General features: G+C 33.4%; 1 long non-coding RNA gene across 1 annotated transcript in view; it reads left to right on the top strand.

Annotated features, from left to right (window-relative positions):
* Positions 1-24,735, top strand: part of LOC102164036 — a 135,027-nt gene that overhangs the window by 35,901 nt on the left and 74,391 nt on the right. The window contains exon 2 of the long non-coding RNA XR_002338010.1: positions 23,567-23,631. This is a non-coding gene — a long non-coding RNA (uncharacterized LOC102164036). The remainder of the gene's footprint in view (positions 1-23,566; positions 23,632-24,735) is intronic.

Genomic DNA, 24,735 nt, shown 5'->3' with positions numbered 1-24,735 from the left:
TTGTCTTGATCTGACAAGGCAATAATGGCAATACGTTGCTAAATTCAATTTCTACAAATCGCTTATGGTTTCATTACCTGTATTTTGTAAACAGATAGTCATAGGATTTATACAGACTCCTGAAACTTCCTTTCAATTATGTATATTTATGTGCTTTTCTTTTGCCCTTCTGGAATTTGGCCCAAATTTCCAGAGTCTTATTTATTACTCATATCCATGCTTTTGAATTGACTTTTATCCTAACATTTCATTGCTAATGTCTTATATAAATAAGGTAGATATTTTACAGAACATATTTGTGTGATTATATGTTATTTTATCATAAACAATTGTTTTCTTGAATTTTATGAATTTTAGATTTTTAATATGATTTTATTTAGCTTATTTTGATTAAATATCAGTTTTTGTTAATTCATATATTTCTGTCATAATTATGAGTATGACAGAATACTCTGGTACTCTGTTGCCTTCGGATTTCTAAGGTTTCATTTGAAGTTTTTGTGTTAACATTTATTAATGTCATTGATTTGCAAAGTTTTTTGCTTTTAAGCAAATTTTGGTATTAGTCATAAGTAATTTTGGTAATAGTCGTAAGTGATTTATAATCTGTTAAATATTCATTTTTCTGTATACTCTGGAATATTTTCATCTACATTGTATTTTATGCATCTTGTAGAGCTACAGACTTTGAATCAAATATACTTTTTGTATAAGGGATAGTCTTTGGTTTATAGAAATCGTTAGAAGACTGGATACTGGAGTCAGGGAGGAATTCTTGACTGACAAGACATTGATAGGGATCCTGGAGTAATTAAATCAGCATCATAAGTCAGCATGATGCCAAGAACATTTTAAAACCAGTTGAAAGAAAGGTGGGATCTGAAACTAAATAATTCATGACGAAATGAAGGAAAACAATATCATGGGTGAAATGTAAATATTATAAAATAAAGAATATTTATTATTTTTGAGTGAAGTGAAGTGAGTGAAGATTCTAAGCACACAACTAGCCACATAAGGATTCCTTAGTCAGCAAAGCTTCCTCCTGGGAATATAATAAAAGCTGAAGCTATATGGGGTCTAGTAATTCTTGCCAGTGAATTAGTGCCCTGTGGCTGAGAATGTAGGAAAACCATCAGAATACCATAAAACAAATTCCTAGGAGTTAAAGGTCTGAAACAATAAAGTAGGTTTTTAAAAGCTACTCCTCATGACAATATTCCTTAAGAAATTATAAATAGTAATAAATAATAAAGGGCATTCCTATATAAACGGAAATGTGATTTCTGTGGTTTCCTATGCTGTGTATATTTTTTGTCAAAGTCTGTATAAGAGACTAACTTGTACCAGTCTTGCAAACTAAATTTTTAAAATAAAATTTAAAAAATGAGAGAGTAAACAAAGATCAAGACAAATGAAAACTACTGAAAGATAACAGGACTTTAAAAATTAGTGTTCTTCTTTCACCCAGCTACAATTGCATGTAGAAGCAGGTTAGCAACACTATTACTTCATGGTTGCAGTATTAGATTGAATATTATACAGAAAAAGAAATTAAAACAAAAAGTGGGTTTATATTTATTTTATTTTGCCAAATTCCAGGGAGGGCAGTATTTTAAGACATAACATATTATTACCTTTTTAGCTTGTTTCATCTTATTTTAAAGTAGAATTGGGTATCCTGGTTTTACTTGTCTGGCTAAAGTATATTTCCTTGTTTTAGGCAAATTAAAAAAGTTTTGAAACTTTTTTTATAATTATTTTTATTTTTTACATTATATCTGGTTTACAGTGTTCTGTCAGTTTTCTGCTATACAGGAAGGTGATCCAGTCACACATACATGTATACATTCTTTTTTCCTCACAATATCATGCTCCTTCATAAGTGGCTAGATATATAGTTTCCAGTGCTATACAGCAGGATCTCATTGCTTATCCATTCCAGAGGCAATAGTTTGCATCTGCTAACCCCAAATTCCCAGTCCATCCCACTCCTTCCCCCTTCCTGTTTTGAAACTTTTTAATGATAAATTTAATGTAGATCAAGATGACTGATTTGTTAAATCTATACCTAGCTTTTACTTAGGTACTTTTCAAATAATATTTTTATTTCATTTGGTTTCTTAGGTTTTTGTTGCTTCTCATCAACTTACTCTGAAAAGAATAGCAAAGCAGGATTTTATTTTACTATAAAATGAGAAGAAAAAAATGTGGCATAAAAGTGTCTAATTCCATCTCATTTTGCGAAACATCAGATTTTTTGGTTTGGTTATTCATATTACCAAAAAAAAAAAAAAAAAAAAAAAAGATCAGAGTTCCTGTATGGCTCAGCAATAATGACACCAACTAATATCCATGAGGATATGGGTTTGATATGTGGCTTTATTCAGTGGGTTAAGTATCTAGCATTGCTGTGAGCTGTGGTGTAGTTGCAGACTAAGCTTGGATCCTGCATTATTGTGGCTGTGGCATAGGCCAGCAGCCCTGTAGCTTCAATTTGATCCCTAGCCTGGGAACTTCCACATGCCACAGGTTTGGCCCTAATAAAAGCAAAAATAAATAAATAAATGATCAATAACTATCAAATGTAAAGAAAATATATTTATTAGAATATATATGTAATTTTCTACTTTAATATGTTATAAACACTGAAAATAAATTTTTTAAAAAGGTAGACATATTTTATATTCTCTAATTTAATGCTTCCCCAAATAGATAACTCATCAAATGTTTCAAATACAGTTATTAATTCAGCTATTTTTATACAAACATTTTTTAACCTTTAAATTGAATTTTTGTATTCATAATAGCTTGGGTGGGTATTTTTAAATTTATGCCATTTGATTTTTAAAAAATAAATATTTGACAGATTTTACAAAAAATATTCATAGCAATTGATCCTACTTTTCTCATTTTTTATACCAAACGCTCTGATGTAGGAATATTGTAGCAGATAAAGTACCTTAAAAAATTTTGAATTTGGATATATCTCTATTCAAATGTAGCTTAAATCCATTGTGTATAAATAACATGGCATGTAAAAAAAGTATAGATAAAAATGTATGGTATTATTATTTATTCTTCCTCTTAGGCTGACCATGTAAATTAACCCTTGAAATTTTAAGTAACCTACCCAAGTATAAGTATTTCTATGCTCAAATAGTAAGTTTCTTAACTCTATATTTTAATTATTTTAAGTCATCAGTGCCACACATCAATGTTAAATGAAATTTTAACATGAGGACCTTCTTACTAACTAAAAGTAAAATGACATGAGATCACAAATTGTGTGACAACTTTTTATGAAGAAATACATCATTCACATTAGTTTGAATCTGTGATTGATCTGTAAAATCTGTCATTTTCATTAAGTTTTTTTTTATTTTCAACTCTATTCAAATTATGAACCGGTTTTCTATTTTTGAGAAATATAGAACTTTTTATTACCAATGATGAGATTTTTTTTCCTGTGAATGTAATATTCCCAAGACAGAATCCAACCTAGTCTATCCAGGTCGCTCATTGTTCCTTTGATACAGTTGGTTTCTTAGATTTTATGATATTGAGCGTAAGTAGTCTTGAACATTACTGAGTATAAGAGTATATCACATAGTTAAGAATATTAAGCGCCAGTGAGATCAGGAAACAGCCCTGCAACATTCTTTATATATTATGATATTAAATCCTTGTCAACAAAATGATAAGCAGTGTACTCAAGAGTAGTAAAGGATTTCATTTGAACATTATAAATTTATTTGGTCAACATTACACAGTTAAAACAGGATAACACAGGAGAGTACAATTTAATCAAGGCTAAAGCAAACATATAAATGGCAGCACTTCTTTGCCCAAAAGTAATTTATTTTTTTTTTCCTTTTAATGGCCACACCTGCAGCATGGAAGTTCCTGTGATGGGTTGAATTGGAGCTGCAGCTAGCTAGGGGTAATGCCATAGCCATAGCAACACTGGATCCGAGCTGCATCTGTGACCTACACCATGCTTAGGGCAATGCTGGATCCTTAAACCACTGAGCAAGGCCAGGGATTGAACCCAAATCCTCACAAAGACAATGTCAGGCCCTTAACCTGCTGAGCCAGAACAGAAACTCCCTAAAAGGTAATTTTAAATTCCATATCACTGTTTAGAATTGGAAGAATATCTGAATCATTCATTTGTAAATAACCATATTATAAATCTCACAAATCCTTGAACAAAAAAAAATATTTAGCGAATTTCGTATTTGGATTTTGCTCTTTTCTAATCTGAATTATTGATATTAGTTTGTAATGTTCATTTATTCAACTAGTGATGTAGTAATTTATACCATTTGATGTGTTTTGAAATATATTTTCAAGTGCAGATATAATGTCTTTTACAATGTAAAGCAACCAAATTATGCCTATATAGCTTGGGAAGAAGTTGTGCAATGGCAAAACATTCAAATGTGTGAAAGTATCTACTTCTCTAGACCATGTCAACAAATATTTTGTCAATTTTGTTCACTACATTACTTCAGTGCCTGGAATTATGCTTGACACATACTAGTAGTTCAATAAGTATTTGTTGCATGAATAAAGAAAATCAATGAACAACATGGAATTATTTCAAATTGATTGCTTCTCTACTTCCTTTGCAAATAGTCAATGCATCTTTACTCACCCAGTGTAATGTTATGCATTTGCAGGTGCCAAATTCTGAAAGCTGATTTAAACTATTAACATGCCTAGAAAATAAGAAAAATATTTTAACACTCTGCATTATTAAAAACTAATTTATATGCTAAGAATGCACTTAAATCAGTCTATAATTACAGCATATATGATGTGAGCTTTAAAAAGGGAAGCAGAACTTCATAATTATTGCCTATAGAGTGTGAACCCAGTCTCTCTTTCAGTCTGTCTCTCTTCTTTCCTCTCTGTACCCCTTTCTCTCTCTCTTTCTCTCACCCACACACCCAAAAGAAGTGTCACATATTGTTATATGTGAGCCACTGTGTTAAACTTTGAGAATAAGGCAGTGAACAAGTGAGTAAAGGTCTTGGGCTTATGGAATTGACATTCTAGTGAGTGAGGCAGATATTTCAGTAATTTCATAAATTATTACTTAAATGAGGAGGCTCTAAGGGTAAGACAGGCAATGTGAAGCTCACTAGTATAGAGGTATAGATTCTAAAGAAAGGTGCCTCCAAAAGTAAACTCTAGAGTTTTGGAAATCCGTGTATGTTAACAGTTTTCTTTTTAGTGTGGAACTTCTTAGAGCATTGAAAAGACCCCCTATTTTGTAAGTCTGTGAAAGAAAGCCTTAGTAAGCAGCATTTACCAAATGAAAAAGCCCTAAGTGGAAATGTTTGAGATTCAGAGGAATGTCAAGAAGGCTAAGGAGCTTAGAATAAATGAGAGGAAGAATAGAAGCTTGGTTTGAATAGTTGGTTAACTTTGTTTTTTATTGATGTGGTAATAAAATGTTTATTAAAAATTTTTTTACTCTTTTGGAAGAGTCATCAGAACATAGTACGAACTCAAGTTTTATTTTTATTTTTTATTTTTTTTATTCCAAAGGCAATAGTTTGCATCTATTTAATGAAGCTTTAAACAGGGAATGTCAGGACCCAATTTTGCATTATACAGAGCCTACACTGATGTCTTTTAGGAGAATAGACTGTAAAAAAAAAAAAAAAGTAACAATGGAAGATGAGAGATTAGAAGGAGGGCTGCTAAGGCAGACCAGGTAGGAGAAGATAATAGTGTGATGAGGGTCCTAGGGATAAAATTGGTGAGAAGTGATCTGATTTATAATACAGCTAGTAGATGGAGAACAGTAAGATTTGTTGAGGGTGTGAATGGTAAAAGAGAGCACTATTTCTTTAATTCTTTGTAAATATAGTCAATGACGAGAATAATAACAAAAGAAACAAAATTACCCCCCAATTTTTTGTTTTGTAACTCCTATAGAACCTCTTTTCTTTAATTCACAGAAATGCAGCACTAGCAAAAGGAAAACAAAAACCTCATATTTATTAAATATGCATGAAATAAAGGCTGCAGAAAGCATGGCTAAAGAAAAGGGGAAAAAATATGGAGAATTAGGTCAAAATAATGTAAAAGTTGGCCATGCCAGATATTACATGGAGTCTATAAGCCCAGTCCAGAAATGGTGAAGATTAACCCTGAAGCCAGTAGGAGAGTTTTGTGGGCGCTCTAGTTGTTTTTCAGCAGCAGATGTCTCTGTTCAAGAAAAGTCGTGTTTTATAGCCAGTACATATTAGAGACCAAAACAAGGCTGCTTGGTTTGAAGCAGATTGATGGATTAGGCCCCGTAAGCCATAGCTCCATGGGTAGGGCTCCATGTATTCTGAAATAACCACTTTGCTAATTTCTTTTGATCAGAAATATCCCCCATACTTTCTATATTTGTAAAATAAATTAGGCTATCACTCATTTATTTAAATATATGTAAAGGAAGGAATAAGGTATAAAAAGTCAAAAATATTTTTCGAAGTGATATGATGGAAAATTGACATCCAAGATGAAAAATTTTAATTTGAATTAATAATTAGTTTTATGTGACCAGAGTGTTAATAAACAATAGGAATGAATGCCACCTTTAGAATATTCCCTACTGAGGCCTTTAGACATAAAGCTATTTGCATGTTGCCATTTTTTTAAGATGGCTAAAAGTTAATAATACCTGGAAACAGTTCTTTTTCAACTATTTCTTAGAAAGCTTCAACAAATACTAAATTTAAGAACAAAACAAGATATATATTTAGGGTAATATTAAAAAGTATTCATACTCTGTTAATTTGCAAACAGAAAGATAAGTGTTAGCCGCTTATTTTTAAGTGTTTATGTAATTAGAAGAATAAATATTTTTTGAATACATAAATTATTTCAGTTCTATATAATATATCATGGCATTTACCTTTAGTTCTTCTCTAAGTAGAATTTTTAAATTAACTTTATTTTCACATTAATGCCTAATATTAAGACTAATTAAAGTTATATATCATAGATATTTCCTCAAAAGAATATACAAATAAAAATTTAACATGGGAAGGAACCAAATGATGAATGATAGGTTTAGCAAGAACTTTAAAAAAAAATGTTGATTAACAAATGAAATGAGAAAATTTCATCCACGCACCTACAGCCACCTAATCTATGACAAAGGAGGCAAGAATATACAATGGAGAAAAGATAGCCTCCAATAAGTTGTGCTGGGAAAACTGGACAGCCACATGGAAAGGAATGAAATTAGAACACTCCCTAACAACATACACAAAAATAAACTCCAAATGGATTAAAGACCTAGATATAAGACCAGACACTATAAAACTCTTCAGGGAAAACATAGGCCAAACACTCTCTGACATAAACCACAGCAACATCTTCTCAGATCCATCTCTTAGAGTAATGACAGTAAAAACAAAAATAAACAAATGGGACTTAATTAAACTTAAAAGTTTTTTCACAGCAAAGGAAACCCTAAACAAAATGAAAAGACAACCCACAGAATGGGAGAAAATCTTTGCACATGAATTGACTGACAAGGGATTAATCTCAAAAATTTATAAACACCTTCTTCAGCTCAATACCAAAAAAAAAAAAAAAAAAAAAACTCCGTAGAAAAATGGGCAGAAAATCTTAACAGACAATTCTCCAAAGAAGACATAAATATGGACAAAAAACACATGGAAAGATGTTCAACATCACTCACTATTAGAGAAATGCAAATCAAAACCACTGTGAGGTACCACCTTACACCAGCCAGAATGGCCATCATCAAAACATCTACAAACAATAAGTGCTGGAGAGGGTGTGGAGAAAAAGGAACCCTCGTACACTGTTGGTGGGATTGTAAATTGGTGCAACCACTGTGGAAAACAGTATGGAGATTCTTCAGAAAACTAAAAATAGAACTACCATTTGATCCAGCAATCCCACTCCTGGGCATCTATCCAGAGAAAACCATGACTTGCAAAGACACATGTACTCCAGTGTTCATTGCAGCCAAGACATGGAAACAACCTAAATGTCCAACAACAGAGGAGTGGGTAAAGAAGAGGTGGTACATATACACATGGAATATTGCTCAGCCATTAAAAGGAATGAAATACCAGCATTTTTAGCAACACGGACGGACCTAGAAATTATCATGCTAAGTGAAGTCAGTCATACAAGGAGACACCAACATCCAATGCTTTCACTGACATGTGGAATCTGAAAAAAGGACAGAATGAACTTCTTTGCAGAACAGATACTGACTCACAGACTGAAAAACTTATGGTCTCCACGGGAGACAGTTTGGGGAGTGGAGGGATTCATTGGGGTTGTGGGATGGAAATCCTATAAAATTGGATTGGGATGGTCATTGTACAGCTATAAATACAATAAATTCATTGAGCATTTTAAAAAAATAAATTCCATGTATTTAGAAATGACAAAAAGCCATAATACTATTAATACAAATAATTCTTATAAATGAGTCATGTATTCAATGGTGAAGGAAGTGGTATTGTCTTATAACTCTTCATCTAAATTAAAGAAAAAGCTCAGTGGCAAACATTAAAAATAGAATCTGTCAAACATTAATTTTAGTATTTCAAAAATAATTCATATAGCTGTGTATTTCCTGTTGAATAAGGAGTGGCATGAGAAAAGTAATACATATTGAGGCCCCAAATTCCCAAATAAAATTATTTTTTTAATTTCTATTAATAGAGGCTGAAAATATGATTGTATAGGTATCTACAGCTTTTCTTCTAAACAGCATTTCAAACATATATCTGAACACACAGATCACACAAGTGAGCTTTTTTTCATTTTTCTTTATGGAGAAAAGAACCAATGACAATTAGTGAGAATTCAGAGCAGGCAGTCAGAGAAGCCCTGAATTTGTAGGGTTAGGTGTATCAGAAGAACAGGCAAGAGAGAAGGAGTCTCAGGAGTTTCTGAGTACCAGAGTCAGGGGCAAGGACAATTTCCATAGGACTCTCAGTAAAACATGTCTTATAACCCTTTAATTTTTTCAAAAAGCATTAATGACTGAAATTTCTGTTGTAGCCGCCAGATAGTTTGAAAGATGCAATACATTTGGGAATCTTGAGAACTCCCTATTCCATGAATTATTTTTTGGCCTCAATCTCAGGTCTCTATTTCTTCTCTGTCATATAAAATCATTATCTGGATCCATATTTGGAGTACAGGACAATCACAGTACAGCCAGTGGTTCTTTTTGCCCATATAAGAGCACTCACCCAACCTACCTTCTCTTTTCTTAAAACACATTTAAGGAAGAGTCTGTTAAAAGTCTATTAAATTCTCAAAAACACAAAGATAGAGCAAGTGTTCTGTGTGGTTCTGGTGAAGCTCAATTTCCTAGGCTTGAGGTGAGGTACAAGTACCTCCTACGTACAATACAGCTAACAAACAATGCTACCATTAACCTACAATATTATACAATACTACTAGTACAGTTATAGACCTTATTCAGATTCACTAGGTTTTATATGCACTTTTTTCTTTTTTTGGTGTATAGAACTATGTAATTTTATCACATGTATGGATTTGTGTAAGTATCATCCACAATTAAAAAAAAAAAACCTCTTCCATCACAAAAAAAAACTCCCTGTGTTACAGTCTACTCCAAACCTTAATCTGTGATAAATACTAATCTTTTCTCGAGAAAAGATTAGTATTTATCTTTTCTCTATGAACATTGCCTAACTTGAAAAGGTTATATATAGATCGATTCTCACATTAAGTAACCTTTGAGGCAGGCTTCTCTTCACTCAGCATAATGAGGTTGAAATCCATCAAAGTTGTATAAATCAGTAGGCAATTCCTTTTTTATTGTTAAGTAATATTCATATGTGAGGTTGTGCCACCATTTGTTCTTGCATTCACCCATTAAAAACATTTGGAGGAGTTCCTGTCGTGGCGCAGTGGTTAACGAATCCGACTAGGAACCATGAGGTTGCGGGTTCAATCCCTCCCCTTGCTCAGTGGGTTAACGATCCGGCATTGCCATGAGCTGCGGTGTAGGTTGCAGACGCAGCTCGGATCCCGCGTTGCTGTGGCTCTGGCATAGGCCGGTGGCTACAGCTCCAATTGGACCCCTAGCCTGGGAACCTTCATATGCCATGGGAGCGGCCCAAGAAATAGCAAAAAGACAAAAAAAAAAAAAATTTGGATTGTTTCCCATCTTGGACTGATACAAGCCCATATCTACCATGAACATGGATGCACAGATTTTTCCATGAACATAAGTTTTCATTGTTCTGGGATAAATGTGCATTAGTGTGATAGCTGTGTTGTATGGCAGATGTATGTTACATTTTTATGGGTAACTGCCAAATTGTTTTCCACAATGACTTTCATTTTACTATCCACTAGACATGTAGGACAGATTCAGTTTCTCCACATTCTCACCAGCTCATGAAACAGAATCAGTACTTTTTATTTCACCCTTTCTAATAGGTGTATAGTATTCTCATCATGGCTTTAATTTTCAATTCCCTAATGACTAGTGAATTAAATATCTTTGCATGTACTTTTTTCCATATGCTATCTTTTTAAATGAAAGTGACCTTTCAGCTCCTTTGCATATTCTGTAATTGGATTGTTTTCTTACTGTTGAGAATAGAAAGCGCTTTATGTATTGTGGATAAAAATCCTTTGATATGTGATTTGCAAATATTTTCTCCCATTCCGCAGCTTTTCTTTTCATCTAATTAATAAGGTCTTTTGCAAAGCAGAAGTTTCTAATTTGTCTGATATGCCATTTATTGATTTTTCCTTCATGGACCTATTTATATTTTAATTTCCAGTTCTGATCATTTTGTGCCCTGAATGTGGTAATGTTGAAAGGGTCACAAACTTGTGTTCAGGAAACTTCTTTGCTTGCTTATACTTCACTTTGGTATATGAACATTTGATATTTTATTATCTTGAACTTATATGCAAAATTTAAAAAATTTATTTTAAATAGCCTGTTTTAACAATCATTCCTATAATTTCCATCAATGATTAGTGGCTGAACTATCTTTTAAGGGCAAGGGAGAAAATTCATATATTTTTCATATATATCTGAAAGATGAGAATTAAAGGCATTACACACACACACATCCAAGCTACCAAAAGTATACCTTAAGGAATCATAGACATTAAATTCATTCTATATTTAATGCAAAATATATTGTTAAAATCATAACATATATATCAGTATCCCTGTCACAGTTAAGTCTGATTATTTGCCAAAATATTTCCTAAAATTGCATATTATCAATGAATTATGGGAACCCCAATTTCTATTAAAATTTTTATGATATATTCTGAATTTTAAATTAATAGCTTTTCATCATCCTTGATGCACACTAACTCATACAAAGCCAGTAAGGTCAGATACTTTGAGCCTTTATCTTTATGGTCTGACACAGCTAGAGTTTAATCTCTTCATTTTATAGCCCATAAATTTAGTGATGAAAATGGAGAAACCACATGCTGTAGGAGATCATCTTGATTCTTGAATCCTATTTTATGAAAGAATAGAGCCTAAAAAATTAGATCAGTTTTAGAAAATAATAATCCAAGTGCATATTTTATTGACGTTAATAAAAGGTTAGTAACTAAATACGATGGTTAGTTACATGTAACTGTCAGTTATTCAGGAAGTATCTGTGTGGTGATAACAAAGTAACTTTTCTTCTTGATAAGAGGTGAGATTGTTTTGATTTTAAACAAGTCAGCATATGACTTTTTGCAGGGCATTTAACCTGTGTCATTCAGATACCCTTCTGTGTGAAATGCTTGATGATTGGTACTATTACCACCACATCTTCGAGTGGATTTTGATGATTAATTAGCTACATTCATGTATAGGAGTGTGTGAGTGGGTGTGTGTGTGGGTGTGTGTATGTATGTATATATATGAAGATCAGGTAATAGAGTTTTTCATGTCCTGTTTGTTTAGTAAGCTACTTAGACTACTATTAATATTAACATTGGGGAATTTTAAAAATTTTTATGTCAGAAAAATAATGGGAATATTTTGGTCAATGAGTAAAATTATTTCCTGGCTCTTTTTTTTTTCCATTTTCATCCCATCTAACACAAACGGACTTAAATGACAAAAGAACAGAAATGCAATTGATTTTGTTGTATTAGAATTTTGGCTGAGTGCATTTGATAATTCAATCAAATCATTCTGTCAGTACCAATTTGTTACAGCATTTGATATTCTAGTAACAATAAGATTTATTCCATAATAATATGTCCTTATCCAAGCTAAGAATAAAGCTTCAGTGCATCAATTCCAAGGAAATGAGTGACACTCTAGATTGGTTAGTATTTTTCAATTTGACTCTTACAATTTTACAAGAAAAAAGAAATCACATTTTAAATTTTATTAGACAAATCAGCAATAAGTTGTACTCTTTTTTTTTAATCTGCAATTCTGTATCTGTTTTGTATCAACATTTTTTTATATGCATAGATATGTTTCTGGACTCTTTTATCTCTTTTAACATGTATATATCTTCTTTCCAATGCATCATTTCCTAATCTCCATGATTTTGCTGCAAATTATACTGCTGTAATGCATACTGCCACCTTATGAATGAATTCAAACTTGGAATATAATGACAGCAAGCATTTATTGTCTCACAGTTTCTTTGTATCATCAGTCCAAACATGACTTCATCATGTGCCTCTAGGCCAAGGTCTCTTATGTGGTTGAGTCCAAATATTGACTGGACAACAGTGTCATTTGACTATCAATTTGGGAGAGGACTATGTTCAAACTTGGTTGGTCTTGGATCATCATTATTGGGGCTCCCCATAGAGCTGCCTCATGACCTGACAGCTGTATTTTCATCTCACAGAGAGAGCAATTTGAGGAGGCATAAGAAAGAATACATCCAAGACGAAAGTTACAGTCTTTTTATTAGCTAATCTCTAAATCCGCATTACATTATATTTGCCCTATACCATTTATTTCATACAAGTCAGTAAATTCAGGAGACAACTTAAGTGGAATGGGTTACACAAGGTTAGAAGATTGGGAAGTAGAAATCACTGAACTTCATCTCAGAAGCTGCTTTCCATACAATGTATTTATAATTAGAAGATCTGTCTGATAGGGCAGATAACACCAATATACCCTTCTTTGGGAGTACCTTGAATATACTTGGAATTTAATTATTTTATATAATATTAATAAGCTTACTAAGTTTCCAAAAAATAAACTTCTGTTGCCATTTGATTTAAATTGTATTAAATCTATAACCTATTTGAAGAGAATGATAAATTTATAATGTTGATTATTCTTATCTGTAAAAATGGAGTAAATGCTATTGATATATGTATCCCTTAAAGTCTTACCATAAAGTTTAAATTTTTTCTCCTTCAAAATTTTCATATTGTGTGCTAGATTCATTAATTAATTGTTCATTTATGTGTATATATAGTTATTTATTTAATAGCCATTATTGTCATCCTGTCTACTAAGCAGGACACAGAATTCAACAAACAGACAAATTTCTACCTTTATATAATTTATATCCATTTAGAAGAAATAAACAGAGAAGAGAGTATAAACAAACTGAGTAAATACAATTTATAGACTACTAGATGGTGAAAAGTGCTATAAAAATGAAGCAAGGAAGGGAGAAAAAGTGATGAAAGAAAGAATGTATTTTTCTATATAATGTTTAGGTATATACCACTGAGAAGTTAACATATGAAAAAACACTTGTAGTTGATCAGTGAAAAGCCAGGTGAATACCTGGAGAGAGAGCATTTAAGGCAGAGAGCCAGGGAAGTGACTAATCCTGTCTGTGCAGGTTTGGTTTGATTTAAATAATCAGTGAGTTCTTTGTGACAAGATCAAAAAAAGGCATGGAAGATGACACCAGATCTGAGTGGGAAGCCATGCCCTGTCGTTCTTGTTATCCATGTTAATTGTCATTCATTCTTCCCTGACTGAGATATGAAGTCCATGGATAGTCTTTGAGCAGAAGAGAAACATAATATGACTTACTTTTACTGGGATCCCTGTGGAGGCTATTGCTGGTAGCCATATGGAATAGAAATTTAACCCAAAGTTTAGTAATGGATGTATTGATAAGTACTCAAATTCTGGATATATTATAAATGTATAACTAAAATTTTCAGACAGAGCAGTTACAGCTTAAGAAAAAAAAAGAGATTTCAAAGATGATCCTAAGGGAGTTTTATATGATCAACTAGGATGTATTAGACATCCACAGATTTGGGAATATGGAGCATATTGAGGTGGTGAGGGAAGATGAGTAATTCACACTAAAACATTCAAATGACAGGGTTCCCATCATGGCTCAGAGGAAACAAATCTGACTAGTATCCATGAGGACACAAGTTCGATCCCTGGCCTTGCTCAGTGGCTTAAGGATCCAGCATTGCCCTGAGCTGTGGTGTAGATTACAGACAAAGCTCATATCCTGAATTGCTGTGGCTGTAGCTGCAGCTTCGATTCAACCCCTAGCCTGGGAACTTCCATATGCTGTGGGTGCAGCAGTAAAACAAAACAAAAATTCAAATGACTTTAGAGTTTAATACAAAAGTCTAATGTCTAGAGCATTTCAAAAGACAGTGTCGTCGGAAAATAATGAGAATTTGTGAGAATAAGTACTTAAAGGATGTGTGTGCAGGGCTTATCATGTTTTATAATCCTTTTTAGTGTTAGGGCTTCATTCTTACTGCTTGGGGAAATAATTGAAACAGTTTAAGCAGAGAAGTGACATAAATACTTTTGTTTGGAAAAGTTTATAATAACTGGCTATATGGAAAATGGATTGTAAAGGCCAGGCTTAGAAACAGAGAGGCCATTCATTAAGTGTGTATTACTTTAGTCTAGGGAACAGATAGCAGTGATGTGGATAGTTGAAGTTGGGATGGAATACATGGGGACTTAATATACATTTCAAAGATAGAGATTGAAGAACTTGATGACAGATGATATAGAAGTTTAGTGAAAGGTAAGGAGCAGAAAGAAGGCCTTGATTTTTATGTTGAGTAGATGTGATATTATAAACAGAATCAGTAAAGACTGAGGAGGCACAGATAGCAATAGCGGGGGATGTAAGAATCAGTAATTCTATTTCATGTACATATTAACATAAAAATACTAGATTTTTTGAAAAGAAATGTCAAAGGAATTTGTGCATGCGATTCTGGAGATGTGTGGAGAAGATGGAGCTGAAAATCATGGATTTGAGAGTCAACAGTATGTGCAGTATTTCCAGACGGGGCAAAATATCGGAGATGTGAAGTTTGAGAAAAAAATGCAGATGGGGCCAAGTTATTCTTTTAAATCATATGTATATATGTATTGGGTTAATTGGAAGTGAAAATACTTGAAAATACTCTAGTAGTTGTATCAGAATCTTTACTTGTTTATGTAACTTAAGGACTTTTTAATATATTTCCTTCATATCTAGAGTATTACCAGTTAATATTAGAGAGGTCCTACCACATTTTCAACTTTTATTTCCTCAGTCTTTCAAGCTACGTTTTCTCTTACAGCCTGTCTCTAATATTGAGTGACCTTTTTCTATAACAAACTGGTCTGAAATACTAACATGGTATAATGTCAAAGATCTTACACCATCTGTCTTTGTAGGTACTTTGTATTAATCATTCACCCAAAAGGTTTTCATATATTCTTTAGAAGGCCATAGACCTTTAGATCCATTATTATTGTTCCCAGCATCATTGTAATGTAATAACTCATAGACTATGTACATTTAAAAATATATACTTGAAAACCACAAATAAAACTAGCCTATACAATTGAATCAAGGTTGAGCATGTTTAACTTAGAATGCATTTATCACCAAAGACATTTGGAATTATAATAAAGTTAGTTAGAAATGTGAATGAAATCAATTTAAGATTTCAGCTGATACAGAATATATGGGAGGAAATTATTTGATGATCCACTTGAAAACAAATGATTTTGATTAAGAACATCAAAAAATTTGAGCTGTTTCTTATTAAATTCCTTTTGAACCATCATGTTGTTAAGTAGAATTGGCTATTTTGCTTTCCTGCAGACCAAGGCTAATCTTCTTAATGTCAGTTAAACAAGTTATAGCACTTTTTCTTCCCATTACTAAATACATTTGTTCTGTTTTAGTCAAAAAGATCTTTATTATGCTTTTACTTCTTCTCTAAAAGGAGATTTGGATGTAAAAATGTCTCACATTTATAATTACAGTCTTAGCAATGGAACATTTAACTCTTTTCCATATGTAACACTTCTAATAATTCATATATAAAATGATCTGGAGCCAAAAACTCATACTGTTTTTAAAATATATTGCAAATTGTACAAGCCAAAAATTCAATATAACTTTATTAGAATGTCACATTTTCAAATTTGGTTTTCTAAAAGTAAATGTCATAAAGAAAGAAAATACTAATTTTGGTAAATCTCTGTCACATCATAATATTGTATCTAAAATATTGTGAGTCCTTTAAAGTCCCTATATTTTCTTAATAGTAAATGCACAAAGGAAAAGACATATCTGACCCCCTATTGCTCTGCTGCAGGTTGTATTCTTTCTTTCTAACCCTGTTCCTAATGAGACAGTATTTTTCCCAAAATTTTGAATCAGTACTACTTTAAATACTTTTCTCCTGGTAGCTCTTAAATGTTAAAGAAAATAATTTCTTAAAGTTGAAAAGCTCAACATATTTGATAAAAGTCAACCTGATATACATGTATGAGTTAATCTGGAATACTATCACAGTCTTACTTTAACAAATCTAGCAAACACTTACAAAATTATTTTACTTCCAGGGTATTGAAGTTATGTGTGAAGTGAATTTAATAATAGCCATTGTATATTTAAAAAGCGATAAATCAATCTCAACCTTTGACACTCAGAAAAAAACTTCCTATCAACTGATATCAACCTTTGTTGTGTCTATTTTCATAGGAGAAATGGTGTATAATTTTTTAACTCACATTTATAAGTAATGTTTTGTAATATATATTTTAAATATTGTATCTCATCACTTTGTTTTCTGACTGCACAGTGAGTTCTAAATATTACTGTTTTTCCATTAAGAAAGTCAAATTTAACTTGCCCAATCTATCCAAATTTGATACCCTTGCACGAGAGTTTGAGAGAAAAGAGGAATTTTGTGGGGTGCAATTTAAGCTTGCAGCATTCTAAAAATGTGAATATGTAGAATGTTCTTGACAGCAATGTTTAGTCTTGCATTCTGACATAAGACTAAACTATTACTCAATTTTGTTTTTACATGTTAGAGTGATTCAGAAGTGACTCCTCCCCCCAACTGATTATAAAGATCCATTGAATTGTAGAGATTCTTGCATTTTCCTGGATTTGGGTATTATCTTCTGGCATGTTGTTTATATAGGGTATTTTGTGGAATCATATATCTGGAAGAAATTCATGTCCCACTGGAAAAAAAAAAAAGGATAACATAAGTGATGATATTGCAAGATTCATGTAATTCTTGGGATAGCTTTTCTTTCTTCATAATTTATGGAAACTGTAAAGATGTGTATTTGGATTTGAGACTAAAACATGGTTGATGCACATGTGTATACCCATTCTCTACTAAATTCTCACTCGAAGATATTAGAGAATAAAAATTGTGCACACACAGACAAAAATAATCAGAAATGTGAGACAAAAAAAGGGCTTGGGAAAATGGAAGGTCTTGAGATAGAAGTGTGCTAAATGACTTGCCAGAGAGGAACAGGCAAAATCGGATATGAGAGCAGTATGAATATATTTTAAGATATGCAAGCCGTTAGTATATTACAATTCTCCTTTCTTGGAAGATATACTCCATAATAAATAATAAAGTAAAACAAGCAAAAGAAAGTCTTAGAGCACAGAAATCTAAATGAGGAATTTACATAAGATTTAGAAACAAGTAGTTCCCAAAGTAACTATGAGGGAACATCACAGAAGGACAGCTGTGGACATACCAGTACGACAGCAGTGAAACATAGCTACAAGCTGGAACTGGCAGTTCAATGTAGAGTAAGAGGATGTTGGACCATGGGAGATTTCTTTTTGATGAACCTGAGGATAAATTTTACAGTTTCCTCTTTTTTAATATTTGATGCTGAATTAGCAGTGCTAGAAAAACTGTGTAAGCAAATAAATTAGTCAATTATTAAAACTAGATCAATGGAACAGCAAAAAAGCATGCATTAGAATGTGAGCCAAAAAATAATAATAATTTGGGGCCAGCTGTAATTTGTATTTATGTGAGTTATAACAGTAATTCAACCAAGCAGTTATCATGCAATCTTATTTATAAAGTGGGTAGAACAGGTGTGTGTGTGTGTGTGTGTGTGTGTGTGTGTGTGTGTGTGCATATTAGAGCATGAATGCATTTTGCGTGTGTGTATGTGTGTAAATGTATAGTGTAATTCACTGGTTATCACTTTCAAAAGAAGAACGTCGATAGTCAATAGTTGACTAAAATCATTTTCTAAAGGTAAAAAAGGATGAGTACAAGCATGTTTTAAAACGTTTTGCCTAAACACCAATAAATATATTATTAAAAATGGTTTTCTCACTACCAGAAAAAAGAGCTAAAAGGAGTTGGAAGTTCTGCCTTTGGGAGGTAAAAAATCAAGAGGGCAGGAGAGTGTGGGGAAGAGAAGTACTGTCTGGTTTGGTTTGGGTTTGGGTATGTTTAAATGATGAGCCACTTCACTTAAAGGATTTCATAGAGTTGTAATTTGCATGTGCCTGGAACTTTTGCCAGCTTGTTTCATACCAGCTAGCCACAGCAACAGTCTGTTTTGGTTCAGCCATGCTGCAGCTCCGGCAGCGGGCACAACCCAATGTCATTTTTACCGCATGTGTAAACTAGTCCCTTACCCTCCTCAGTTTTTCCCTGGGGCCCTGAAACATGAAAATGCATGGGACATGCCTATTACCCTCACTTGCCCCACAGTGATGAGACACCAAGCAAAGTTCTAACCAAGGAGAGATATAAGCCATCAGATAAATTCTCCTTCCACTCCAGGGCTGAATTTGTTTGTAGACCAAATCACTCAAAAGACTTCTCAGAAAAATGGTTTTACTTGATAGAAAGTTTGTGGTAACCACCCTGGTAACACATGGTTTTATTTCTCTCTGACATTCCTTGTGTCACTCACATTTTCCCCATCTCTGGTTTATTTAGGATTGGACTTCCTAATAAAGCATTAGCCTATGAATATTGGCCTCAAGTTCTGCTTCCTGAAAAGCCCACGATAAAAACAACTGATATCAGAAATGAGCTAGTGAAAATATGCCATGTATTCACATCACAAGTGTTAAGGATTTCACCTTTGATTAATGGGGATGATATGTAAGTGGATGGAGAGGTGTGGGATATATGGGAACGGTGGCACTTGAATGATATGAGGGCAGTGGTAATGATAATGACTGAAGAGTGGGCTGGCTTCCATTAATGACATTGGAAAGCCCACGGAAAGAAAATTATAGGCTCAGGGCAGCCAACTGGAAATTGAAGGTGTGCTGTAAAATTGTAAAAGCAAAGAGCTTCTATGGCAACTTTGGAGTAGACTCTCATCTCTTACAGGCTTAGGGGCAGCTTTTATGGAAAATTAAGCCACAGATCTAATCGTAAAGTTATCAAAGCTGACAATTAAAATTAATGGCCAGCCTTGACAGTGTTCATGCATTATAGCAAGGTTCTGATAAGCAAATATTGTGTACTTTCAACCTGTCACGGAGACTGAAGAAGTTGAACCTTAAGGTATTGAACCCTTGTATTCTCCTAAACCCTCTGGGCTGAAATAAACAACACCCCCTTTCCATGAGGAAAAATGTCCTCATGCCTAAACATGTGCAGTGACCTCATGGGACACAAGTTCCTCATAGGTAATGCTTTTTCTCCTCAATATCTGTCTGTTTCACCCCTCTATGCCTTCAGGCCGTTTATCAGGATCACTTTTTGGAAGAGTATCAAAAGGACAGCGTAGTTCATCCAGCAAAATAAAATAGTTTATTTTCTAAAGAAAATAATAATCTGTAAATAGGCCCTGCAGAAACTGGAGGTAAATCTCCTGAGTAGACTGGAAGAATATATGAATGACACAGTGGGATATAAGCTTGGATTGGAAAAAAAATGTATTTATGAGACCACACTGTTGCTCAAGATTTCATGTACTAGAATGAAAAATGAGACCTTGTCCTCATAGCTTTCTAAAACATCTCCTTGAAAGTTTAACTTTAACCTTGAAAGTTTAACATTATAGTGGTCTAGAATAAGTGAAGTGAAAAGGACAGAACCACTTGTAGCAATATTGAGGAAGGGGAGAGAAGGTTCAGACTATATTTAGCATGTACTCTCTAAGAATTGAGTTTCCTGGATGAGCCCAGAAGACACTCCCTTCACCGAGGAAACAAAGAATGCCCTAGTAAGGGGACCTGGTATCTTTGAGAGACTCCATTGTGGCTATCTTCTATAGATAAGAGTTGGTGGTGGGTGCTGTTGCCATGAAATTTGAGTCCATTGTATTAATAGATATGGAAGGTTTCAGAATGGCAGCATTTAACTGTCAAAAGCAAGGTGAAAGTGATTGCTATAAAAGAAAGGAAGACCAGAGTGAAAATCAGGGTATTTGACTCTCAGTGACCTGATATATTAACATAATATATTATGGTGTTCTTAGGGACATTCTGCATACACATTTAATTACAGTGTTTCTTGAATAGTTTAAATTTGAGAAAAAATAAATTAATAACAAAACAAACAAAAAATAAATAAGAACTCATGAGAAAAAAATCTAAAGACTGTCATTGCATGGAAAGTCATGTCCCATCCAGTGTCCCAATGTAAATTAGTCACAAAGTCTCCTCATCAAACAGTGGTGAGGTCTCTTGAACAAAGACACTTAAATAACACTGCATGTATGGGTGATAAATATTCCTCAGATCTCACCCCAAAAAATCAGTTGTACACTCTTACATTTTGAATCTTAGTTGACACCGCTATAAGGACGTGACAAATGTTATATGAGTCAGATAATTAAGTGGGCTTACTGAACTCCACAGAGCATACTCTTATGAGGCTTTATTGAAGTAAACAATATGATATAGGAGGAAAAATGAGTATAAACAAGGTTTGAGGACTGGAAGACTCTCAGGCATATCCACCAGGGTTCTTTATTAGAAAGTTTTTTTTATCGCAGGATTTTGAGTGACTAAGACTTGCATGAGGAATTTTGATTTTAGAACACTCTAAAAGTTTCTAGCAGTGTGTTTCATGTCCTTACTACACAGACACCAATAAACAAGCCAGCCTTGGGAGCCACTGTGGAATTTTAAAGCTTTAAGCAGCATATTATAAATTAGTATTTAGCCCTTTTGACATTATTTTGGCTTAAGTATAATAATTTCAAGCTTCCTCAGAGATAAGCAGGGACAATCTCAATGCAGCAGTAAAATAACTTTTTACACCAGGTCATAAGACACTATCAAGTTTTCTACTTAGTCTGTTGCTAAACGGAGTTTTGATTAAAATCTGTATCACATCAAGTTCAACTTGGAGGAATATACTTAGAATCTGATAGTATTTTCATGTCTGTGATCCCATATTTGGAATAAAAGGACATTATTGTAGTATAATAGCTTATTTCTGAGGAAGATATCAAACTAAAAGCAATATCAAATTTCAGATGGAAATAAGATTTGGGTTCTAATGTCAAAGTCTTCAAGAATGAAGGGGTAGTGCTTCTCATCAATCTCCATTTAATTTCTCTGATCTCTATGAAAATCAGATGATTATGGCATATGAATAAGATAGTATACATGAATAAAGTATATGTTAATGGGTCCATCCACCATATTGCCTATCTCACAACTATAGACCTATGGAGGTTTCTCTAGACCAACTGATAGAGAAAGAATGAATATAAGCCTGGCTCACAGGTAAGTTAGGGAATTGTGTTGGGGATAGCCAGGGAAAATAAAACTGTCACACTGTGTCTCTACTTAGGAATGCCTCCCAGTGGGCAGAATTATGAGCATTACATTTGGCCATGTGATTTGCGTGGATTTCTGCACAAGAAGAAGGGGCCTAAGTGTGAATATATATGGTCACCTGATGAACAACTAAGTGTTTTGGAAAGACAAGACTTGATGGAAAATGAGGGAGGTATCAAGGTATAGAAGTATAGGAAGAGGAGGTATAGCGGTAAGCACAAAATATATAGATGTTTGAGATTTACTGCAACTGCCAGCAGAGAAGAATGTCACAGTCATCTTCTCTTCTTAGCTACTCCAAGGTCACTCTAATAACCTCATTAACAGAAAAGTCATCGTGGCAAGGATGGCACCTATGAAATGATCCAATTTCATGGGCTTCCTCTTTCCAAAGCTAATTCTAGCCACTGCCACCAACAAATGTCAATGTTATACTCCAGGTACCAACAGTGAGTACTTCATAGTGAGCCATTTAGTCATTTGGTAGTCTATCACTTATATCAGTTTTTCCAGCCTGGTGAAGAAAGCCTTACCATCCTTGATAACTATTGTAGATAATGAGTGATGTAATTTTCTAGATAAGTATTTGTCTTCCTCATATTCCGTGCCTCCTTCATCTCCACTTTCAGAGGGCTCATGGACCATTTATTTATGCAGTATCTTTCAAACAGTGCCATCTCAGAGAAGGAGATTGAGTTATGGCAAAATGATACTGACATAATAATGAATTTATATGTATATATTAATAATATATAATATTATATATTATATAGTTAATATATAATAATGACTTTATATGTATATATTCATCACCATTAGGCCAGTGCAATAACACTTAAAGGTTCTTGTAATGAATCAGCATGAACAAAAAAACCCATATAGGATTGAAGTATTGTTTCTAGGATTTGCCCATGCACTGTTCCAAAAGTTCCATAGGATGGTGTGTCTCAATAGCAGTAGATGTAGAATCAAGGAAGCTATGTCATTTCCAATGTGTGCTTCACATCTTTGCAGCCTTACTACTACATTTAAGGTCTTTGCCCCAGGGAAAGAATACTTTCTTCAAGAAAAATATGAGTTATACTGAACTCGAAACAGAATGGACCTTCTTGCCATACTGGCTTCCTCACTCATACCAGTGAATCAAGAAAAGAGTATTTACAAAACTGGTTGAGTAATCAACCCTGTTTGCCCGGGTGGGCTATAATTTCCTATACTCAGAGGGGAAAGCGAGAAATATGTCTGGACCTTGGTGACTTTGTGGGACATATCTTAATATATCCATACCCAAGAAGAATTGAAAATGCTACATTGCAGCAGCCACCTGATAACAAAGGCAAATTAACTGTGAGAACAAATATCTCAGGGATGAAGGTCTGCAGACCCATTACTAGTCAATCAACCAGGCCAGTATAAATTCTGGCTGAAAGTGAAGGAAATTTTGAATGGATTGAGGAAAACACAATCACACCTTGAGAACAGCTGTAACACTGTGGAAATTGTCTCACTAAAATTCTCTCACTTGGTCTTTTCAGATATTGCAGCTGATCACCAATTTGAAGGAAATTCTGTGACTGGATTTGCATGTCTACTCTATCAGGTAAGTCAAAGAATATTATTCTCATAAAAGTTGGAAACTACATAATGTTAAAAGAGAGATTGCTTATAAAGACACAGATGGATCTGAACAAACAACATAACTGTACTTTTTAGATATCACCTAAGATCTTGTATCTGCTTTATGGCCCTTGGCCTTTTGTTTCATCCTAGATTCCACTGGGGCAACAGACTACAAATAGGTTTTTCTCATTGTACATCAATTTAGGTGTAAGTATTCCATCTCTAGCAGTTATGTTGATCATCAATTATTAAATTGAATGATTTTGGATGTTTTTATCCTGTCAGTGTCTGGGTATTTGAAATGATGGAGGATGTGTTTACTCATTTGGCAGAAATTCAGAAAACCTTTTTTTTTCTGAAGTTCCATTTTAAAAATTTATTTTTCTTATATTACCTAATATGTATTTATTAAAATAGATGTTTTTGATATGAATTACTGTTCAGCCCTAATCACCAGGGATTAAGATAGATTCATTCACAAACATTTGCTTGTTAATGTTTCTCAGGAATCTGAAGCATGATAATATGCAGGACATTTATAGATCCAATAGAAGAGAGAAAGTGGAAAGCTAACATCTAGGGTAAATAACTAATAAGCAATACCTTAATAATCAACTTGACCAGACTAGGCAGTATTCCCTCATCTTTCTCCACCTAGATATTAGCTCCTCTTTTCATAAACTCACAACTTTTAGAGATGTATGGAAAAATGAGAAGAAACATAACCATCAGTTGTCATTTTTCATATCTTCTCTTTGATAAAAGGTTAATGGTAAAAATATATATGTATAATTTGCTAATAAGAATGTAAGATTATTTCAGCTATCTTTTAATTTGTCCATGCTATGTTAACATTAACTATATGAACATAAATTATATTAGAAGCATTCATTAACCATAACATATCTGTTCTCCTGGTATAAAAAACACAAGTTCTTTCAACTTGTGCATTCAGTCTCACTAACTTAAATATATATATACATATATATATATACATTATTTATATATATATATATACACACACACGCATAGACACAAGAATAGAGAGCAAAAGAATGACGGAGAGGGAATTTTCTTCTGATTT

Source organism: Sus scrofa, chromosome 13, assembly GCF_000003025.6.
Source record: "Sus scrofa isolate TJ Tabasco breed Duroc chromosome 13, Sscrofa11.1, whole genome shotgun sequence".
Classification (NCBI taxonomy): Eukaryota; Metazoa; Chordata; class Mammalia; order Artiodactyla; family Suidae; genus Sus; species Sus scrofa.
The sequence above is the reverse complement of the archived record's forward strand: the minus strand, read 5'-3'. Positions and strand labels throughout refer to the sequence as shown.